This window comes from Meleagris gallopavo, chromosome Z, assembly GCF_000146605.3.
Source record: "Meleagris gallopavo isolate NT-WF06-2002-E0010 breed Aviagen turkey brand Nicholas breeding stock chromosome Z, Turkey_5.1, whole genome shotgun sequence".
NCBI lineage: Eukaryota > Metazoa > Chordata > Aves > Galliformes > Phasianidae > Meleagris > Meleagris gallopavo.
In genome coordinates, this window is record NC_015041.2 from 34,789,549 (window position 1) to 34,809,594 (window position 20,046).

A 20,046-nucleotide genomic window follows, 5' to 3' on the forward strand; every position below is an offset into this window, starting at 1 on the left:
GCACAGGTGATTTGCCTTCACCTATGCTCCCATGGCTGACTCATTGCTTGCCTCAAGTGATTAATCAGAGGTTCAGGCCATGATTCAGCTGCCCCATATAGCATCCCAGTGATATGAACAGAAAAGACAGGCTAATGCATTCAGTTAGACGGAGATTTTAAAGTCTAATGCGCTATCTAAATATATATTGCATATGCCCACTGTTTGTTTATCTATTCTCTACGCTGTGGTGAGATGGAGAACTAGCTAACTATTTCTGGGCTCTAATAATACATCTACAAATGTTCAGTACTTGTGGGAAATATACGTCAGCGGTACTGGTTTCCTTTCAGATACCTTTCATTGATTTCCAGATCATGCTCCATTTTCCTAGCGTTCTTGTAAGTTTCTCTTTTTAAGTATTACGGTTAGGAACTCCAAATAAAATTTGTATATACAGTTCTTCAGCTAAATTCAGGCTTTCTAGTGCGATAAGCATCCCCGCCTGTTTGCTGAATGCTTTGATTTTCAGCTACAGTTGTTAAAGCTGATACCATTTCTTGCCTCCTCACTTTAAAGTTTTTTTATTTTATTTTAACAGTGCTGAAAAAAAAGCCTAAATAGTGTTGTCCTGCCATCCTTGCAATCCACAGTTTAGCTTCAGTGCATTACAGTTATAGAAGTGCATTCACAACATAAATGTTATAAATGCTGTGGAGCTAATTGTTCCTTCTCTGCCAACAGATTTTAACCCATTTGTCTGAGGTTTAAGTGTAGTTTTTTAGTAATGCTGCGAGTAGGAAAAATATGCCAGAGCGAAATATTACCTTGGAGAGAGCATTTCAGGCCGTAATTCGAGAAAACATTTACAAGCATGAGGTCTTCTGGCCTGTTAAATATGGTGTACGACTACTGTAGTTCGATTAATTTAAAACTGTAATAGACAGATTGCTGGAGAGCATCCTGTAACGCACAGTCTGAGCCTTGTCAAACAGAAAAACAAGAAGGACCGTTTTGCACAGAATATAATTAGAATTGAAGCTAATAAATCAAATAAAATGAGAGCAAGTAACCGAAAACTGAAGGCCTTACACTAATACTGAAGCAATATGCCTGAGAGCTGAGACAAGCTAGATCAAAAGGGGAAAGTCAAGTGATCTACAAAAGTTTTCACCTTTCCCTCTGAGCAGAAACAGTAACGGAACAGTGAACAGTCCTCTAGGAGATATATTTCTTTTCTAGGACAGGTATCCAGAACTGAAGCATTAACACTTTAAATCTCAGTGAACCACATCATGTTATGGTGTGAGATATTGATAACAAAAATCATAAAACAATGACAGGGGGCAGTTCAGCTGGGCTGTGACTTCGCATTTCAGGTCTGGGCTTTTTCTTTGATCTCTGACTTCTCGACTCTTAATCTCCGAGGCCAAACATATCTGTGAGGCAGCACAGGGATCTGAAGATGTCAGGTGAACTCACAGGAGAATAGGGACATTTGTAATGTAAATCCTCTTGCCTTTTTTTTTGTTGAGAATTTTCCCTGTATAATTTTTTTTTTTAAGAAAGTACCACCTTTCACTGAGAAGTTCATATACTTCAAATATCTCAATCACTATTAATGGCATCCTTCCTCAGTAGTGTGTCACTGTTCTATGTTTAGGCATTGAAGAAGGATTTGAGTTACTTTGCATACAGATACTTATGTCTTCTATTGGAAGTGGGAATTTTTGTTCCCTGGGAAAAAAAAGGAATTTGGCAAGGAGAGGAAATAAATCAAGATACATCCTCAGGTGGACTCTTTCCGGTAAGATCAGTATGTTAGAGAAAGGCTTTGAAACAAATATAGAAGATACTTTACATCAAGACAAAAAGAAAGAAGAGTATAGAGCTGGAAGGTCACAATGAAATATCAGTAAATTCCACATGGTTTCTGCATAAATTCTTGGTATAAAAATTAAGAGGTACTATTACAAATGTTTTCAAGCATTTCTGTATCAGACTGTAAAAATAATAAATTCAATTAAAGTAAATAATGTCATGTGTGAGGACAGGGAAATACAACAATTAAAAAACAATATAAGAGCAAAAACTTGAACGGGATCTAAAAGGATTAGAGATATTCATAACCTCACAGAAATTTAAATTGTTTACCATTAATAACTTCTCATTTTATTTTAATATTTTCAGAGAAGAAACTGTTCTGACCACACATGATCTGACAAGGCATCAACTGCATTTTTAGTAACACAGTGTTTTATCTTTACCGGGGATGGCATTGTTCTCTACAAAGTGCCTGATCGCTATCTTTAATTCTGGGAGAAAAACAATGCTGACAAAATACTGATGCTTCTAGTTGCTGCTAAACAGTGTTGTACAGAGCCAAGAACATTTGGAATGAAGGGTGCAAGGATCTGGGAGGGAACAAGATTAGGACAGCTTACTGGCCAAAGGGATATTACATACCATATGACAAGTGCAAGGAGATTTGAAGATGATGAGAGTTTATCTAATACTCTTCAGTTGCTCAGGAGCAAGTATTTGTGCATCAGTTTTTATAGACATTCATATGGATATACATAGACATAAATATTTTCTTTTTACTCTCTCTATCTCAGTAAATAGTTTTATCTCAATGCATGAGTTCTGTTTTGTTGCTTTCTTTAATTCTCTCCCACATCCCACCAGGAAAGTCAATATGGCACCCAAATTGAGGCGATCACAGAGATTTTTGGTCAGCTGCATTCTGATGAATTTTCTTGCACAGCGTGTTGGGGCATCAACATGCACTGTGATCTTCTTTGAACCTGACAAACCCTAGCTATGTATGAAGAACAGCAGGAAGCACAGGCTCACAGAATCACAGAATCACCAAGGTTGGAATACATCTACACGATCGTTCAGTGCAACTGTTCAGATATCACCAGTAGTTCTTACTAAACCATGTTCCTCAACACAAAATGCCAACTTTCTTTGAATACCTTCAGGTTCAGTTACTAAACCACAACTCTGAGTAGCCCATTCCAGTGCCTGATCACTCTTTCAGAAAAGAAGTATTTCCCAGCTACAGCCTAAATCTCCCCTGGCTTAGCTTTAAGCGATTCCCAAAGCGAAAGCTATTTCCTTGTGCTTGTAACTGGGATCTTCTATTTGTGCAGTATGATATGTCCTGCTGGTGGGCGGGGAGCCTTGGTGGAGAAACGGGAATGAAAAAGTGAGAGTCAGAGTGAGGATGGAGAAGTCTAATTCTGATGATGGAGATCGCAAGAAGGACAGTGAAAGCCCATTGCTACCCAGAGCTCTTTTAGAGATCAGCAGCAATAGGACAATGGTTGCAAATCCATGGCAGGATGCCAGGCAGTTCGAATTACAAGCATTTCCCAGCCTTCCTCCTCATCAAGCAGCTAGGCAATTCAGCATGGCAACTTCCCAAAGAAAGAAACAAATATATCATGAACTTGAAACTATACATTAGACATAAAGCATTTGAAAATATGTAGAGTAACCTGGTTCCCTTTTGTTAGGAGTTCTCCCAGGTGATATAAAGCTTAAGAACCTGGTAATCTCTCCAGGGGAATGGCAAATGGTTGCTGAGTGGCAATTTTGACATTCAGAATTAAGCAATTTTCAGTGTGTTTCTTGACGTAATTTAATGAATTTCTTCTCTTTCTTTTTCTTTGCTCTTTGCAGTTGAGACTTTATACACATCCACTGTGTTAGAAAGCATCTCATTTCTTTTTGAACATATTGTTGTTTTCTTTTAGAAAAAGTCATACTTACTGTGTATAGCATATAAATGAAGGAGCTTAGCTTCTCTGAATGGTCTGAAGAGGTTTAATGTGCTCTCCACACTGCACAAGTCAGAACATGAGTAAACTGCCCCACTGCATTTATTATCAATCCTAAAGTTGTACAGTGCCACAGGTTTTGTTCAGCACACTCAATATGAAGAGAAATTTAACTGAACTTTCTGTGCATCATCATGCAGTTTGTGCTTTATCACATGATACTGGTACATTATGAGGCATCTAACAGCTGAAATGTCTTGTAGGAGTGGGTAATAATATCACTGCACATCTAGTTCCTGGGGGTTTTTAAATTTTACTAACATTTTCTCTTCTGTAGAAGAAATGATCAAACCTTGTGAACTCTATAAATTTAAATGGACAAGTGTTTTCACTTACTACAGGTTTGCCAACTTTACAGGGGTCCCAGATGTCTGTGGTGCAAGCAAGAAAATGACCATGAATGCACTATAAAACTATTAAGCTGTTTTCCAAATGTGATTTCTGAGACTCTTCCACCTTACTTTATTTCAATTAATAATGTCAGATCATTATTTTGCTTTTTTATCCTTGAATAGAGATTGTTCACAGGGAACAATCTCTACTTTATTTTCCAGAAATATCAGCTATGATTAATACTCTGCCTTGGGCAGAGTATATTTTTCCTTTGGGGCACGAAGTGCAGTGTCCTTTCATATACCTTTCGATCCTGTCAAACAAGTTCAGCTATAGTGTGTTTACACAAGGACATATTTTCTTATGTCTACTATCTGCACGTATTATCAGATTGGACTACAGTATCCAATACTTGAAATAAATCCAAGCTAAGTTCGTGAGGGCTACAAACATGACTGTTTGACTTTCAAAAACGGAAATTTTGGATACTGATTTGCAGTTCACTGCAAGGTAAGAACGCAATAAAGTCAGTTTTTAAAATAAAATATATAGAAGTACTGATAGAGAATCAAAGCTGCACTTGCTACGCAGTGATTTAAATGCATAGTTTTTCATAACTATATATATTTATATTAGTACAGCACTAATAAGAATGTTCTTACACTGAAGGCAGAAATCAGAATTAACTATTATTAGGAAAACTTTCTTCACGAATAGATTACTAACAAACCTTTCTTTTCTCCTAAACATTTCAAGGAGCACTTTCACTTTCATTACGTTGACTGTATAAAATATGCCCACATATGTGGTGTGTAAAAACTGAAGACATTTTTCAGACTTCTAATCTGAAGGTGTTTCAATTGACTAAACAAAGAGAGAGAGGTTTATCACCGTACTTTGAAATATCCCTATTGTTTGCCTAGTCTTATATATCAATAAAAGTTTCAGTGATAAACCTCACTTGATTGAGAGTGTAGTGTATTTGTCTGAAATAGTGCATTCAGGCAGACACTATATACATATAGGATCAGTGTTGTTATGTGCATGTGTATTTTTATGCATGTAGGTTTATGTGTACAAGGTTACCCCTGTTTGCGAAATCTAATGATATTTAAGTAACTCCATGACTATCAGGACACAGTTCTGTTATTTGAAAAATTATTTTATAGTACTCTATCCTATAGATAAAATTGCATATCCGTAAGCCTTCTATAGGGAATTTTCTAGGCTTTCTTAAACGCTCTCCACTAACATCCTCTTGTACTGCTTGCAAATCTCAGTATTTCTACTTCATTAGATGGCATTCTTACACGATTCATTAGAAAAGTCTAGTAGTAGAAAGCCTGCATTAGTCACATCCCTACAGTAGGTTATAACATCTACTCATGATGTTCAGTCTCTATCACAGAAAATGTTTCTTTCCACTTAACCACAATGCTACCCTCCACAAGTTTCTGCCACTTGTTATCACATTCTACTTTTCTTTCAGGCCTGAGTTTTTTTTAAGCACTTTTTCAGACTTCAACCTTGTAGCGTTTTTTTCCTCGATCTCAAACTTTTCTGATTAAAATAGAAGGCTCAAAGAGTCATATTGTTTTTTTTCTGTCAGTCTGCTTTTCATTCTGAAAAGCACAGTCAATGCAAAAAGTAAAATTTCTATCAAATACAACCAGAGTAACTACACAGAGCTGGGAGATATGCCTCCAACTCTTGCATGCGTGACCTCTTGTACATACAAATAATATGCAATAAGTTTATCCGTTTGAAAACTCTGGGCATAATTGCCAATTTAGTAGACACTTGCCTTTTCTGTATTTGATGGTCTTGTTACAATTTTTAAGCAAAACAGAACATAGGATGAAGAAACGCTGGAAGATGATGTAAAGAACTGCTTTGAATCAAGATCTGAAAAAAGTTAACTAGCCATTCTTATGATAATTAGTCCTGTTTTCAATCATGTACCTTGCTATGGAAATGTATTTGTAAAAGTTTGACACCAGTAGAAAGCTTTAAAATTGAATTCCTATTCTGTTTCATTTTTCTTTTAAGGTTACAGGTTATGGGTGCTGTGGTTTACTATGGATTGCTTGCAAAAATACTTTTGGAAATGAAAGCTCTTTTATGCATCTTGAATTCCTTATGTCTTTATTTCTTGAGTTGTGTCTATTTAACTTTCAAATAACTCAGACTCCTTTTAAATGCATGAAATAAGAACAAAAATACACACAAACACCACCACCCCCAAAAATCAAAATTTGCACGTCATTTGAGACTTCTATTGTCTAGTTGCAGGATGGAATGAATTTTTACAGTGGAAGAATAAACTGAAAACATGTTTTCACAGCACAGGCATTCATGAGAACTACTGAATTGAAAACAACATAAATCTATTTAACTCTTGAAAATAGTATTTTTATTCCTTCAGGAGTGATATTGAGCATAGAGTAGCAACTGCACAATTAAAGTACAAAACTCAATAAAAATAAAAAGCAAAAAATAAATTTGATTTCAAACTACTGTAACTGGAAAAAGATCTCTTAATTTCTTTTCTCATTCAGTATCAATATAATTAATAGCATTATACGATTTCTTTATCCTTGACATGTATATTTTCTTAGCATGATGAAGTGCCTGCGTTGAGAACTGTGGGACTTTTAATTGAACTCATGGATCTCTCAGAGAATGGATTTGCTAACTAAAGCATGCTGTCAGTACAACTTGACAGCATCAGTAGAAGGGGGATATATTCTTGGGTAAGCTGAGTTCTTTGTGTACAGGATTGAAAATTCAAGTAGTTTTCATACATGAATTTCATAAATGAATTACATGAAATCCAACAGGAGCTGAATTTTCCTGGGAATTCATCTCCTTCGAATAACAGTAGAGGAGTACAGATACGTAAGATCATGAACAAGTACACAGTGGTGTTAATCTTGGAAATGTCCATCTCCAGAAGTTATATAAGAGGGCTGTGTTCCCTTTGATAAGCTCCAGTTTTAATTGAACAATGAACAAAGTCCTATATCAATTGCATGTTCTGTGTTATTATCGCAGTCCTAGAGAAAATTACTGCATTAACAGCCCAGGTGTTTACGGAAATGACCTCTACTTGTAATATTTCTCTTCATACTCAAAGAATTGTATTCTTTGCTTGGCAACACTGAAGGAAGGTCTCATATCTTGTTCTATTTGACTTTATAATTCTAAAAGCATATATATATTTTTTTGATGGTGGAAAATATTTTCTGATTGATACTTCAAATCCCAGATTCTGTGAGTTTTTATCTCGACACAGTTGTTCTCCCTTATTAGATTATAAAGTCTTTGTTGTGTTATGGGTAGTAAACCTGTTTGTATCAACTTAACTACACTTCCTTCTTTACACTTTTCTCTTGTTTTTCATCATCACCGTAATGTATGCAAAATTCTTAGCTACTCGGAATAGCTTTGCAGCTCATTTTCCTCCCATAATAGCCAAATTATCTGCAGTAGCACTTAGCTTAAATGCACTGATTGTTGACGCGTATACTAACGTATACTATAACATCTACAGTCACGATTGCTCAGGATTTTCACATGAACAGAAATCATATTTCTCGGTATTTCTCGTTTTCTCATTTCGCAAGCTATGGATTCTTGACTCTAAACTACCAAGTGCCCTGGACCTAGTGATATTGACTTTCTACTGTTGTCCTTATTTATGTTAATGTATGAGGACAAAAAGTGATAGTAGGTTCCTACAGTAATTAATTAATTGTGTACAATAAAAGTGTGCAGGAAGCCCTGCGAAGAATTACATTCAAATAAATGTTCACATATCTGTAGAAATAGACACCCAACGAGGAAGATGCACTTGGGTAGTGCTCAAAAAATAGTTTAAATACATTACCTACTCGCTTCATCTCTTCGCGTCTTTAGAAGTAGATTTTCGTTTGTGCTAAGTCTCTTATGTGCTCTGACAGGGAGAAGTACTTAAATGAGTGCATACTTTACGAACAGATGTGAAAAGGATCTTTTCATAAATAAGTATTATTCTTCGACGATACTGTTTAATTCGGTGTGAGAACACGCTAAATAAGTCATTCGAAGCAGGAGAGCTATACAAATGTAGACTCTATTTGCTGTGTAACTGACAAGGCTGATAGCAGAAACTAGGCTATTTTAACTCTTCATTTACAGTTTAGTCTCAGACCATGAGAATAAAGGTCATGGGAATTTTAGGTAACATCAAAACTCCAGTTGAATAATGTATGTGAAAGTCTGGACTCTTGGCTACTGTAGATGGTCATCTACCTACTGAAAGCAGACTTAACAGCATTTAATAGCTCTTTTCAGAATGGATGAACCCTACTTAGTGACAGCATTTTTAAGGGGATAAGTCAAGGTAAAGAACAAAGTAAAGCATCGGGTCTTTGCTCTGGCTATTATTTGCATGCCAAAAAGTAACAAATATATAATTAAAAGCAGTGCACTACTTTTTCCTTTGAAGGACGAATTGTTTAAAAATAAACAGACTTTAGAACTTGCAGGTGAGATTTATGGTAGTAGACAAGTATGAAGATCAAGTAAGATGCAAGAGAAAATAAGAAATTTAATTAATTCTGCACAGTGCAGTAAGAAGAGGTAGTAAAGTAGCTTTGGATCAAAAAGTAGTCCAGCCGTATTCGCACTCTTTTAATTATTTCTGAGTCTACTTATCCTTCTAATTAACAACTCTAACCTGCTTCTGAGATTCCTAGAAATGCCCTTCACTGTGCTGTACAGAAAGCTACGCATGTTCAGTGAAGTATCTTTACACTACCTTTTGTTACATGATTTTTAATACCTGCAGAAGTGGAGTTATTTACCATGAGAAATTGGCAAGTATGCTTGTAGACTGGGTTGTAGAAGGATCCTATGGCTTCTGTGTGAGGAATACAGACTCTTACATTTCTTGCATCGTGGTAGACCTCTGAATCTTTTCTCATGAGTCTAAAGTCCTTCTTTCCTTCCTTATTTCCTTCTTCATTTATCTGTGTGAAAGAAGTAAATATTTAAAGTTCATTGTACAGTTTTACCCTTGGTCTTTAGAGGAAAAATTCCCATCCTAAATGTTTTCCTCGTCATATATTATTTCTTCAAATATGCTGATTAGATGTAGACTTGAAGTAGTTGATGAGCTGAATATTGATATTGTTTTACGTAATTTGCAGCATTCATGTAAATGAGTTACACTTTCTTGCAATAATATGAACTATACACCAGTGATATGCTTCACATATTGTTTTTCTCAACTGTTCTCAATTTTAGTTTATCTTTTTTGATTCATTTTTCTAGATATAGCACAACATATTTCTTCATTTTTATCCTCTGTTTTACCCATCTGGTTTGTATTTTCTGTTTTCTAATTTCTGTATCTTGATGTATAAATATTTTTGTGGAGATCTAGCAAACTAAGAAAAAACTTATTCTGCTCTGTTCTTTTTAAATGTCACATTATATAATTTTGAAATGCCTGTATACCTTATTATTGAAATAGCAATATTTCCTGTGCCCTCTTTGCTGGTATGGGATAGTTATCTATATTATTTTTGTAAGAAAGGCAATTTTGTTGAATATATTGGAAAAAATACAGTATGACGTTTTATATCAGTAGAAAACTTGTCCCTTCAATACTTATCCACTTTTCCAAGTACTTCGTGGTTTCTAACTCACACTGCTTATTTCTTGTTCTGCGTGCATTAGTCTAATGGCACTTCAGTTCGGTTTTCTGACAACTACTTTTCTAGAGGGGCCACCCCTCAAGCATCCAAAAGAATTCTGAAGTTTTCTCCCGCTGCTTCCTAGAGGGATATGAGGCGATTTTGGACGAGATGAACAATATAGTCTCTTCTAAGACGATCCCAGGAATTCGTATAGGAAATTTCAGAGGCTTATCCCCACCGTACTTTTCAAAAGCAACATCTCCGAGCCCTTCTCTGTTCCATGGACCTCCGCGCTCTTATCTCACCAAATCTTGTGGAAATTTCTGAACTACTTGGTCTACCTTCATGAGTGTTATTTTATTCCCTTCTCTATTCATACGTAGTTTTAAGCTCTCTCATTAACACTTGCAGCTCCTGGGCTAAGATCCTCTTTCCCCTTGGAGGCAAGACTCATCTGCAGCAATCAGGCCAGACACCGAGTAAAAAGCCCATGCTCAAAGAACACAAATTCCATGTGGTGGCACTTTCAACCATTTATTCAAAGCCCGCGTTTTCCTAGACTTAATCTCACAATGTACTGAGTAACCTCTGACTGCTTTTTCGTATTCAAGAGAAGCGATCCTTGTCTAGTTTTGAATATCCAGAAGCTTTAGTTTTGTTTAAGTTCCTTTCTTAAGGATTGATAAAAAGTGGGAAACAGAACGGTGATTGGCAGTTTCCCGCAAATTCTGAAAGAAAATGCTTTTCTTGCTGTATTCTCTCCTGTACTGACAGAAATACCATCACAGAAAGAAATACCAACATCATGGAAATTTTTTTATTTCTCAGTTTATGACATTTGTATATTCATTCTTATATGATCTTTTTTAGACACTTGAATAGTTTTACTTTGAGATGTTCTATGCTATCTTCTTCTGAAATAACTTGTGAAAGCAACTCTCTATCTCAAAGAGGGTATTGCAGGACTAGCATTTGTAAAAAAGACTTAGCTTATATTTTTCTTTATATTTATTAGGAAAAAAAAGCACACAGAATGTCAGGTCTGGAAGGGACCTCACAGATCTTAATCTCCAACCCCCATGCCACATGTAGAGCCAAAAACCTCCCCGTTAAATACTAGACCAGGCTGCCCAGGGCCGCATCCAATCCGGCTTTGAAAACATCCAGGGACGGGGCATCCACAACATCTCTGGGCAGCCTGCTCCAGCACCTCACCGCTCTCTTTATAAAGTACATCCCCCTGACATCCAACATAAATCTTTCCTTCCTCGACATAAAAGTACTTCTCCTTATCCTGCAGTTATCTACCCTTACAAAGAGTTGATTTCCCTCCTGTTTGTAGGCTCCCTTTAGGTACTGAAAGGCTTCATTGAGGTCACCCTGCAACCTTCTTTTCTCCAGGCTGAACAAGCCCAGCTACCTCAGCTTGTCATCACAGGCAGATGCTCCAGTTTCCTGATCATCTCTGTGGCTCTCCTCCGTACCCTCTCCATCAGCTGCCTATCTTTCTTTAATGAGGGCTCCACACTAGGACTCAGTATTCCAGATGGGGCCTCACAAGAGCAGAGATCACCTCCCTGTCCCTGCTGGCCACCTCTCTTTTCATGGAACCAAGGATACCATTTGGTGTCTGATTCGCAAGGGCACATTTCTGGCTCAAGTTTTTCATCTATCAAGAGCCCCAAGTCCATCTCCACAGGGCTGCTCTCAAGGACATCTCCTTCCCAGTCATACTTTTCAACAGCAACATCTACAAGCCCTTCTGTGTCCCATTGCCATCCGCCCTCTTCCTTCACCAAATCTTGTGGAAATTTCTGATCTATTTGCTCTACCTTAACGAGTATCAAGTCTGAATAAATGCCTGGGATTCCTCCGGCCTAATGCAAAACTCTGAACTTTGCCGTGTTGAACTTCATTAAGTTCATACTGAGAGAGTGTGCTGCAATTAGATGATTCATGTATAAATTTTTAAATATGTATTTAAAGTCCGGATAGGAAAACGTTGATATATGCATCCTAATCTAATCCCCCGTTCTCTTACTTAAGTAAAATGTCATGAAAGTGCTGGTAATTGCCCAGGTGCTCATTATAAATAAACATGCCGTTTCTTTTCCGTTTCTCCAGTAGTTCTTTGACTTGTGAAAGATGTTCAAATAAGAAAAAAGTCCTCCTGGTAGAAATCGCTTTAACTGTTAATCAAGATAGTGAATAACGCCATTTAGAAAAAAAAACAAGAGTACCATCTTTTCTACATTTTACTGCAGATTCATGATGGCCTGTCCACTCTTGAATTCAGTCTGCAAAAGGACTATTTTTTCCCTTGTCTCAATCTTGACATAATGCGGTATTACCTATTCCACTATTTCACCTATTTTCTTATCCAGTGTTTATTCCCAGGAAAAGTATTTTTTGCAGTGCACTCTGTTTGATCTACTTTGCTAACGTACTCTTAAATTGAAAATCCGGAGTAAGCAGTCCAGGTTTAAACCTGGAAACTCTAGTCATATGGATATAGTTAGTTCTAATACCTATACTAGCTGGATTTGTAAAAGTGCAAAGAATTCCAGAAGGTGTGATAGAAAGAGAGTATAGCATATGGTGAATTGTGAATTATCACCTGACATAGCAGGATAGTGATGAGCATATGGTATTTCCATGCCTAATGTGAGTTACGCGTAACACTGCTATATAATATGAAATGCTTCACCTGGACTCAAATATTTTCCACAGAGTATGTCAATTTTTTCTTTTTATTAAGTATCAGATTGAAAAACTAACACTAATATGAAAAAACTAATTCTTAACTTTCAGCCAATGAAGAATCTAGAAATGCCTTTTCTTTTTTAATCAGAAAACTTTGAAATACAGCACATGAAAATGAGCATCCTCCTCAACAGGCTAAAAAATGTGTGAGATTTCATTGCAATGCATTCTCGTAGTTTCATTATGCAGAAGATTAATGTTTAATGGTGTGACACTGCAGGTCCACACTGACAATAAAGGTACAAAAGACTATTGTATAGGGGAAGAAAATTCATCGAACTTTAGAAAGGTTTACAGAATAAAAAGTTAGCCAGATGCTCTATTTGTGTTCAAGCAATTTCCTTGATGTAAGATGACATTTTATTCATACTGTAGTTTCACGTTGCTACTTTTTGTCTTTTTTCCATATTCATCTCTGACCATGGTCAGAGTTGTAAAAATTTGAGTTTTCTTTGATTTATTGTATACCTACAAACTACAGTGTCTTGTTATTTTCTTCCTTGTTAGATTGTTAGAATTTTTTTCCAAAATGCATTCATCAGTATTATAATTTTGATCACGTTTCCAAAAAACAGTTTAGAATCACTAAAATGTTGTTCAAGTGAATATATGTAACTCAACTTCTCAGGGGTCCTGAGTGCACTCCCACATATTTATGATTCACCTGTTGATATTGATTCTCTTCAGCAGATTGCATTACAAGCATGCAGACATCGGAGGTACAGAAAGCTGTTCTCTAAGGTTATTAGTACTAGTTCCTAAAGTTTAGAAGAGCCAAGTTTATGTGTAATTCGGCTAGATTTGCAGCTGGGACTGTCTGGAATAATCTCTAACTTTTCCAAAGTCTCCACTGAGTATATTAATTAATACCTGTACACATAAAGGTAAATCTCATCACAGCTCGTCTTTGCCCAGCATGACATGCACTGGGGCATCCTCTGGACTCTCAAAAATTCTCGTAGAGTGTCCTGGAGCAGCTAGACAGAAGTTTAGTGACAGAAGTGATTAAACGTGAAATGAATCGTCACACCACATGTCAGCCTCTGACGCCTATGCAGTTCCTGTTTGTTGAATTCCTGAAGAATCTGATGAGACAGCATGCAAGCACAATTCTGACACCCTGCTACATCACAGCTGCTGTTTGATTTGCCTTCTTAAGTCACAAATGTTTGTTAAATTCCTTAGATTTTCTTCAGTTCTTTACAAGAAATAAAATCAGGTGAATTATAATAATCCTCATATTTGAAGTTGAAAATTGCATAATAAGCACAACAAACTGTCCTTTTATTTTGGTGGGATTATAATCATAAAACAGTGTAAATATAAATTTATAAAGTGTCAAAACTCTTAGGGAAACGAAAGTAGCTTAAAATCACAACATTGACATCTGTCACCAATTTTCTATTTCCACAAAGTCATTTGAATTGTATCTACGAATTTTTTTGATGTTCAGCTTGTTCCTTTTTATTGAGTAGCCAAATAATATTTGTAACGCAGAAACGGAAAAAATGAGAAGGAAAGCAAAGAAAGTACGCAGGGAAATAGGAAGAGAGAATAGAAATTTAAAAACTAATAGCAGCTAGAAATCCAATTGAGAGAGCTTTGTTTAAGAAAAATTGAATGGATGTTTTTAGACACTGTGGTGGTTGAAAAAATTTGGAAAAAGTAAATTGTGCTTGCTGAAATTATTGGTGATTCTAGAAACAGAACTTTTTAGTTAAAAACATTAATCCATACATGAAGATATAAACTCTGATGTAGAAAAAGATATTTCTCTCTGTATCATTCAGAACTTACATCATCTTGAGTTAAACAAGGTTAGTGTGCAAACTTTTTTTCTCTATGCTGGAACTCTTTGATTCTTAGTGTGCTATTTTTAGACTCTGCGCTTCTTATTGTGCTATTTTCATTTATTCATAGAATGATAGAGTCCTAACATTTGGAAGGCCCCCTGCAGGCCATCTTGTTCATGTCAGCGGCAATGAACAGCAACATCCTTAGCCAGATCAGATTGCCCAGATCCTGATCCAGCCTCACCTTGAAAGTCTCCAGGGATGGGAAAAAAGTCACATCTTGCGGTACCCTGCTCCATTGCCTCAACACTCTGACTGAAAAAAGGCTTTTTGCTTATATTTAGGCTAAATCTACGCTCCTAAAGTTTGAAACGACTTTTATCTATCACCACAAACCTTGCTAAGTAGTTCGCCCCTGTCGCTCTAGAATAAATAGTATAAGTCCACTATCAGGTCACCCTGCAGACATTTCTTCCCTGGACTGCACAGCCCCAGGTCTTTCAACGTGTCCTTGTAGGAAGAGGCATTCCATTCCATGGATCTATTTTGTGTCTCTCCTCTGGATGTGCTCCAATATGTCTATGTCTTTCATTTACTTATGCCTTCACATCTGGATGCAGTACCCCAGGTGAGGCCACTCCAGCGCAGAACAGAGGGGCAGGATCACCTCCCTTAACTTGCTGGCCACACTTCTTTTGATGCAGCTCAGGATATGGTAGACCTTCTGGGCTGTGAGGGCACATTGCTTGCTCATGTGTAGCTTCGTATCCACCGGTACCCTGAGGTCTTTTTCAACAGGGCTGTTAGCAATCTTTTTATCTTCCAGACTATATGGATAGTAGATGTTTTCTCAACACAAGATAAAGACCTTGCATTTGTATTTGTATTTCTCAAGCCTACCTAGGTCCTTCTGGATGGCATCCAGTCTCTCATCCAGTGTGTTGATTGCACCCCACAGCTTGTTGCCATCCACCTCAGAGCTTGTTGTCTTCGACAAACTTGCTGAGAATGCACTTGATGAAGATACTAAAGAGTATCAATCTCAGCACTGACTAATGGGTGACCCCTCTTAACACCTATCTTCTCCCAGATATTGATTCACTGACAACATATGAAAATTCAAGACTGAATTTTTCAAGAAAAGCTTAAATGCATCTTGCTCTCTTTAAAAGAAAATAATGAAAATAGTAAGAAGAGTAAAACGAACTGCCAGAATTCTTCACTGGAGATATCATCTTTCATATGTTAAATTTTAGGATTGTATTCATGCCTTAGGTTGTTTGTGTGAAGGGACGCTCTTCTTAACTCCTATATTTTTATTTCAGAATCAGTTTTGAGCTTTAATGTCAAGAGTGTCCAGTGATTTGTGCAAAAAGTAATGTATCAGTATTACCAAAAGAGTCTTCGCGTGAAGGAAATAGGGGCTGCTACACTCTAATGCACAAATTTATGTAGAACATGTGTGTCAATTTATTCTAGTTGAAGTGGATTTAGCAACAGTGAAATGTCACAAGCTGATGTTCTCAGTGTTTATTCAGAGAATAATAAAGGATGGAATATAGATCTTCTAGAAATACAATACCATGTTTAGCAATGAAGAAATATTCTTGCCAGACAAAGCCGTTGATAGTATTAAAATTTGCATGATTTTTTGTGAAAAAGTGGAGAAGTTTGGTAGAAAAAAACCTCTCTTGTATTCCAGCTTGTACTCAGTCATTAGAGTGGCTGCGAGTAACTGGGCTTTTAAATACTTAGTCCAATTCTGTGCTGTAAGTCTGTTTATTTTCAATATACGAACAAAAACAATTATGGATTCACAAGCAGGTCGCTGCCCAATTCTTCTAGTTAAGAATGGATGACTAAACAATTATTAAATTATGGAATAACTCTAAAGATATTTCTGAGGCTCCAGAGACAAGCACTTCATGCGAATCTTACCCAGTAGGCATCCGTATGAGAACAGGAGAAAAAGGCTCAGCTTACTGACTTGTTCCCACTTCTCTGTGATGATATCCTTCTTCCCTTCAAATTCCTTCCCTCTTAGGCTATTGTACAATATTTCTTACTTTCAGGTCGAGCTTGAAAAACCTCAGACAAGCATACCTTTTTCTTGTTAAATTTACTTCTTTGAAAGAAAGGTGGGAGTCTGCTCGCTCATGAGTGGTTCAGGAAAACAATATAATCTCTCAGTTTCAATATTATCACCAAGTCCCCATCACTGCAGAACAATCCTGGAGTTTGGCATGGGAAGAAAAAGATCTGGAAGTTTTACCTTCCCTCAAGAAGTGGACAGCTCAGTATGTCACCTCCAGAACATATTCCACATATGCTTGCCTTTAAGAGATTTACAAATTTAATGAAAATGTTTTCTTTTTTTTTTGTATAGAAGATGTCATTTGTCCAGAGAATTCAGCAGTTCCTTCATATCTTAGCAAGTGTCTGACAAAATAGTATGCAGTCTTTTATTGTATCAGAATATAATTTTCCCAGACATATATAACTACTCTTTTTTGTTTGTTTCCAGCAAAACAAATTATTTCCGTTGTTTAGTCTCTTAAAACAATTTTCATTGCTGTGTGAATCTATAACTCTATGACTTAAAGGCTCTGATTAATTTAGGCTGCTTTGTTTCAAAATAGGGATCAGTATATTACTTTAAGGACCTTTCTGATCATGCAGTTTCACTTTTTATCTTTTAAAATTACTTGGTTCCTTTTTTCCTTACTTATATCAAAGCACAAATGTTGGAAAACTTTAAGGAAATCTTAAATCTTTGTTTTTTGTCATGCCGCGAATTTACGCTACTATATTGTCATTTAAATTTCTGGCAAGAACAGAGATGTCTGTGCTCACTATACTGCTGAAATGGAAACAATACTATTGGCAGAGTAAAGGGAAAGAAAAGCCAGATAACCAATAACCCCTACACACATTTCTTCTGTTTTATCACCACATATGTTTTTAATTTTCATACATTCCAAGAGTAGAAATGTACATTGTAAACAAAGTCTGTTATAATTATTAGAGGAATCTTCGAAAACTGACTTTTAGAATCTCTTAAAATATGGATAAAAGTGGGACCTTTTAAATACACCAAGTACTCACAATAGCTTTATTACCACATTGCTAGTTCACTCTTTAGGTTGCACGAAGACCTGGAGACTAATTTAGGCAGCAGTCACAATTTACTAGCTATATTACTACTCAAATGAATAGTTTCTTGTAAATTCAGTGGCAGCTTTATTTTACCACAGCACAAATAAATCAGATCTTATTATTCTACATTCATTTAATCCTGGGACATTAGTCAGTGAGACCTTTCTGCAGCCTGATAAACAGCAGCAGAAGCAGTTTTTCTTTATGAGAGTAGTTGTTCATCCTAAATTAGAACCTGTATTAGGGCAAGGCAGAAAGTTTCGCTACATGATTTAAAGATATATAATATGAGACTATAATATTCTATGAAAACTGCACCTGTATGTATAAATACAGTGTTATCATAATCTTGCTCTATCTACAATAAATGTGGCTTATTTTATCTAAGTATCTTAAAAGTGTATATTTTGTTGTGGCAGTATGTGGCATGAATATCACGTTATCCAGATATTTCCAAGGATTTCGCAGTGGCTTCTAACATTGTATTGGATGAGGCAAGCTGATCTAGTACTTGATCTTGCAGCTGACAAACATGCCTGGGGCAGTGGGGTTGCAACTTAGTTATTCTTCAGGTCTTTTCCAACCGAGCCCTTTCCATAAATACTTTGTACAGGGAAAAAAGTAAAATGAAGACACAGATTCAAAATGATTGCAATGAATTATGTCATTATTTTCATTTTACAGCCCATATCCAAGGGATCACCGCAGAATTCATATTTACAAGAAGTTTAAAAAAAGAAATAATAATTAGGAGTTGTGTATGCAAGTGGGCAATACCCGAGATTTTAAGTATTAAGTTTCCTTTTAGTTATTGCTATTTTTTAAAAAAATCGTAATTTCCTTTTAATCCCTTTTATTTTCAACTATGTTGACAAATCATCATTTTGCATATGTCAGAGTTGATACTGCACTATAATATACAATAATTTCGTAATGTTCAGAATGAAAATGTTAGAATAGAAATCCAGCGCCCAAACGGTACAAAATTTGTGCCAGGACCTTGTTTCCAATAGATTCTTCATTGACAAATAGCATTTTCTGTTAAACTGTTTGTGTTATGGATTTGCCTGAATATTGTTTCAGAGTGAAGTTCCAAAGGTGTGGAAATGAAATTCTGGTCGAGTTGAGTGGCTCATGTTTACACGGCTTGTGATAAATTTAGCTTTGATTGAAGTCTTTTGGAAAGAACAATGCTTTAGTGGTTTTTTTTTTCCTTTCCTCTATGGTGTAAATTGAGTTGACACATTGTGCGAAAGACTATTACTGTTATTTACTACATACGACTAATTGTCCATTACTAAGAATCTCCCATTGGAAAATGAGGTGTTTTAAAGTACTTGCTTTAAGTCTGTTTGGAACCTTAAGTAGGAAAAATAGGGGCTTAGTAGCTGACTATATGGTAGTGATTTATATACATCATAATTTCATTTACATTTAGTTGACACTTTCAGTTCCAGTGTTTAAATAAATGCTCGCCTATGATTACATAAACATATATACAAGCATATACACATACACGAAAGAAAAGATATGTCTATGCCTTCATTAATAGCTATAATTTCATCATCTGATATATCTGATGGAATTTTTCACTGCAAGGCTTGATTTACTCTTCTTTGATCTTATCCATGTAATTTTTATATTTTGTTTTAAAATAGTTTTTGTCTATAAATTATAACTTGATTCTATACTGCTACATTATTGAAACAAAGAAAGAAAAATTGGTCTGCCAAACTCCATATTCTCTACTACCTTGGGTGTGTTTGGTTCTTTTTTCCCTTAAACATCTCTTCAGTTTCTTCTCTCTCTGGTACAACTTGTCTGTGAAAAAAGTGAAAATGAATACAATATGAGCACTGCTTTATGAGTTAATAGTCAGTTTGTGACAATTTCTGAATAGTTCTAAAGTCATACAATTGCCTCCAAATATCTGGATGTATCTTTTAATGAAAATTATAGCTTTCATGCTTGCCCAAAGTGCCAGGAAGATAGAATAATTGGAGCAAAACCATAATTTAGCACTGTACTTCCACTCATTTCCACCAAACAAAGAGCAAATGTAATGCTTCTAATTCTACGTGGTTGACATATAGTATGGGAAGATGTTGATGCAAAATACCTGCTGTCCAAAGCAGTCGCAACTAACAGGCTATCAGGCATAGTTAATCTTCCCCAAGATCCTTTCCTTTCCTCCAAGATTCTTTCTTTAATTCTGGAGAATAGATGGTATTTTTCCTCATGAATATTGAATGAGTCAAAGAAACATCCATAAATTTTCCAATGAGATAAAGACACCGGCACCTCTTGTTTTTCTACATTCAGGATACATTTTTGGTTCATTTTATTTGCCTCGCTTCTTGCAAAAGTCTCTCATATTTTTTACTTGGAGAATATATTTTTGACTAGAAGCACAAAAGAATCATGGTCTGAGGTATAACAACGAAGACCTCTCCTGCAGAAGCTGCTATGGGGAGTGTGTTTGTACAAGCA